Below are 4,830 nucleotides of genomic sequence, written 5' to 3'. Positions count from 1 at the left end.
TTCAACCAAGCAAGTGAGTTCTCAAGCCTTGTACTCAAGAGTTCTCTAGTGCTATACAGGTTCATTCTTCTCAAACTCACTCTTGTGTTCACTTGTTCTCTTCCCTAGTCCCTTAAGGAGGGTGGTTAGGCTGACTTAGCGCTAGTGAAAGTGCTAAGTGCCGGTGCGGTTGCTTAGAAAGGTCTAAAGCATCGACAACGTGCTCTTGAATGGCCCAAGTGTGTGCCTACGCATGCCCCCAAGTGTTGGCTACGTGTTCCCACGTGTACACAGCAAATGGCCGCACAACACCCCAAGTGTTGACTACAAGTGCATAATGAATGGCCCAAGTGTTGCCTAGATGTGCCCATGCTGCCCACAACTGTTGCCCAAGTGTGCAACCAAGTGTGCCTGTGCATGCTCTCGAATGCCCCAAGTGTCGCCTTAAATGTGCCTATACGTGCCCGCAAGTGTTGAATAAGTGTGTCTAAGCGTGCACCCCAGTGTAGCCCAAGTGTCGCTTAATTGTGCTCTTGAATGCCGCAAGTGTGCACATATACGTGCCCATGACAATAACAACGCGTGCCCCCCTAAGGGTGCCTAAGTGCATATGAAGGCAGTGCACGAGGCGGCAGTACCGCACGCAGGGCCGCACAATGTGCGTGCATGGTGGCAGGCATGGCTGCACTACCGCGCGGAAGGCTGCTGGCATGGACGCAAAAGGCGTAGGCATCGCCGAGGGTAAGGTTGCACTAGTGCGCTAAGTCTGCTAGCGTCGAGGCAGGCTACCGCGCGCATGGATGCGAGCGTTGCTGCAATACCGCACACATGGTTGCACGCAACCTCGGGCACGGTTGGGGGTAAGGTTCCACTATCGCGCGCAGGGGTGCAGGCTACCGCGCGCACATGGCTGGGGGCAAAGGTTCACACCGCGCGTAAGGCAGCAGGCAACAATACACATTGCTGCTGGAAAGGCTGCTCAACCGCACAAAAGGTGGTAGGCCTGGGTGCACATGGCGGATGGCAATGGTGCGGGCAGCGCGCGCAGGGCTGTTGCACGTGCCGCACTTCCACGCACATGGCTGCGACCACGGCTGCACAAGCCTCGCACATGGTTTGGCGCGTGGCAACACATGCACAAGCCACGCACATGCACGGATGATTGCGCGCATGGCGCACATGACACGCAGATGGCTGCACAGTCGTGCCCAAGGTTGCGTTCCACGCCGCACATGCCGCGCTTCTGGCCGCACTAACTCGCGCAAGGTTGCTTGCATGGCCGCACATGCCGCGCCCCTTGCTGCCCTAGCGCTCGCAAGATTGCATGCATTGCTTCACACCGCCCCCTAGGTCGCATGCATGGCTGCATGTGCCACGCCCATCGCTTCGTCGTCGCTCGCTAGGTTTCGGGATTGGCCGGAAGAGCCACGCAAGAGGTTGCAGGCACGGCTGCACCACCGCGTGCAAGGTTGCATTGCGTGGTCCACATGCACCGCCCATGAGTGCACTACCGTGAGCAAGTTCACTGGCACGGCCTCCCATGCATCGATATTGGTGGCTTGCATGGCCGCATATGCCACGGGCTTTTCGGCACATGGCTCGCGTAAGGTTGCACGCATAGCCGCACCATCGATCCCAGGTCTAGTCTTCCATGCACATAGCCGCACGCACGTGGCTCACACATGGGTGCTTCCGTGGCCCCCATGATCCATGTAACAGAGGCTCATTTGCGGCCTTCGGCTGCACACGAGGCACCGACTGCTGCACACGCCAAGGCCATGCCCGCACAACGTAGTTTGGGTCTTTAAATCATGTTGTGCGAAACATCCCTTTGGGTTAGAAAAGCCATGCAATTGGCTATTTGGAACCCAAAGTACAATCATTTTCAATTAAACCCCGCATTTCCATTTTTTTGGGTATTTTTCGTAATGTTTCAATCATAAAATAATAAAAAATACCAAAATATGTTGGAATGGTCCAATATTTTTTCAGAACATTCTATCAACCTTTGGAAGACATCCGAAATTTAGTTTTCAGAAAAATACATTAAAATGGGTTTTTCATAGTTTTTTGAATTTAATATGTTTTTTAATATTAAAAAATTAATAAAAAAATAAATATTTATCCAAAGATGGCGATTTTGGTATAAAAATAATCTTTGGATTTTTCCTTAATTTCTTACCAAGTTTCATTTGATTTGGATATTTATAGCTCAAAAAATAGAACGGTATATTTTTGGGGGGTGGTCATGTCTCCTTCTGGAAATGGACAAAGAGAATAAGAGCTACCTTGAGGGAGGGGGGTGTCACTCCCAGGGTGGTTTTTGAGGGGCCGCACCGAGGGGCAGCAGACGATGAGGGGGCATGGTAGGCAATCCGAAAAGACCCATGGCATGGTAAAAGAAGTGAAATGGCACGTGGGTTTCGATGTGTTGGCCCTTGGTGTGCGCTGAGGCCTGCCACTGCGTGCGGCTAGACGTGCATGGCCGCCTTCCTTCCGTGCCATGTGCCCGCAGCTGCTGTAACTTGTGCCAGTGGCGGCAGAGCATGCTCTACGAAGGTGGACGTGCTTGCGAATGGCGAGCCCTTCTGTCATGCAACACCGCCCCCTTCTTCCGCATGGCCTTGCCCGCCATCGTGGGCTGCTGGGCGCACATGGACGGGTACCATACGCTGTCACGCCCCAACTTCTGGTGCCACATGTGCCCCTCGACGCATAGCATTTCCAAGGAAGGTGTGGTTTGTGAGAACATGTACATGGCGCGTCCGTCCCGACAGTCTTCCCCTCTGCCGCACACAGTTGCTTGCCAGTGTGTGTTGCTGGGCACGTAGGGCTACCTGCCTTGCGCTGCAGTGCCTCCACATCTTGCGCCGTATGTGTCAAACGCCGTATAGCATGACCAAGAGTGGCATCGCCTGTGCAAGACACATTCACGGTATGTTGGTTTCGAAGATTTTGCCCTTGGTGTGCGTTGCGCCTGCCACGGCGTGCTGCTTTGCCCTCGTGGTTGCCTAATATATGCCGCAATGCCACGACGGATGTTGCCTCCTGCGGTCGTAGCCGCAACGAAAGCCCAACAAAGGCTTGGCATGTATGTGAAAACAAGTACATGGCTCGTTTGTCCAGGTGGTCAGCCTATCTGCCGCACGCCAATGCCAGCAACCATGTGCTGCTGGGTGCCCTTCGCTCCCTACCTACCGCTACCATGCCCCCACTATTGCTGACACGTGTCCGTGGCTGCATAGCAGTTTCTAGAGAGGCATGGCATTTGAAAACAAGGAAATGGTCAATGCGTCCCGATGTTCAGCCCCTCTTCCGCACACCGTTGCCTGCCACCCTGGGCTGATTGGTGCGCAAGGGTTCCTACCTTGTGCTACCGTGCCCCCACAGCTACCGCCAGATGCACCCGCAGCCGCATGGCATGTCCGAGATAGGCTTGGCATGTGAAAATCACCATCAAGGCACGTTGGTTCTGATGATTGCCTTCGATGTGCGCTATGGCCTGCCATGGAGTGCTGTTGGGTGTGCATGGCTCCTTGCATATCTGCTGCCACATATACCAGTAGCCACACAGCATTTCCAAGAGTTGCATGGCATGTGAAGGACAGCAACATGGCATGAGGGTCAGGATAATTAGCCGCTTGTTTTGCACCTTGGCCGGCCAATGCTTGCTGGTGGGTTTGCATGGCTGCCTGCACACTGTAGTTACACCCTCATTGCAGCCTACTGCAACTTTTGCTAGTTTTGTACAGCATGCCCAAGGGAGTCATGGCATGTGAAAAACGTGCAAATGAAGCATTGGCCCCGTTGATTAATCCCTTCTAGGCACTGTGGTAGTTTGACGTGCTTTGCTTCCTTCCATGTGTAGTTGTGCTAGTGCCACTGTTTACGAGCGTGGTCGAAGTCACACATTTGCACCCTTCTTTGCTTTATGGCTTGTTGTCATATGTAGGTCATGGTGCAAGGGGTGGGGTGTTATCTACATTTGACGGAATCATTGGTCAAGTCAATGTGCACAATAAATATTTGGTTGGTCCCTCCCCCCCATCCCATTGTTTTTTGTTTTTTTAAATTGCACTATCGTGGGTTTGTTGCTTGCAAGGGTTTTTTCATGGTCGGTTTTGTGGCCTAAGCTATTTGGAGAAGTGCATTTCTAAGTCGGGCCTAGGTGTGGAGGTGCTTGCATGCCTTTTTGCCTCAAGTGTTGTAATACAAAAATGACGTGTGGGTCTCTGGAGAACATAGGTTGCAAGCTTGTAGGTGGTGGTAGATCATGATTCCCTCCCCCCTCCTTGCTTTTAAAAAAATCTCCATTCTCGTGGGTATGTTGCTTGCAAGAGTTTTGTCATGCTCGGTTTTGTGGCATTTTGGTATTGGGAGGAATGCATTTCTAAGTCGTGCCTAGGTGCGGAGGTGTTTGCGTCCTCATGCCGCAAGTGTTATAATGCGACATTAACGTGGGTCTCTGGAGAACATAGGTTTGCAAGCTTGTAGGTGGAGACAGATCACGAGTCCCTCCCCCTCCCCTGCCCCCACTTTTGTTTTTAAAAAGAAAATTACATTCTCGTGGGTTTGTTGCTTGCAAGAGTTTTTTCCCATGCTCGATTTTGTGGCCTTTATGGTATTTGGAGAAATACGTTTCTAAGTCGTGCCTGGGTGCGGAGGTATTTGCATGCCTCCTGCCGCAAGTGTTATGATGCGACATTAACGTGGGTCTCTGGAGAACATAGGTTTGCAAGGTTGCAGGTGGAGACAGATCACGAGTCCCTCCACTTTCCCCTCCCCCCCCCCACACTTTTGTTTTTAAAAAGAAAATTGCAAGCTTGTAGGCAGAGATAGATCTCAAGTCCC

The sequence above is a fragment of the Macadamia integrifolia genome, unplaced genomic scaffold, assembly GCF_013358625.1.
Source record: "Macadamia integrifolia cultivar HAES 741 unplaced genomic scaffold, SCU_Mint_v3 scaffold373, whole genome shotgun sequence".
Taxonomy (NCBI): Eukaryota; Viridiplantae; Streptophyta; class Magnoliopsida; order Proteales; family Proteaceae; genus Macadamia; species Macadamia integrifolia.
This window is presented reverse-complemented; position numbering follows the sequence as displayed.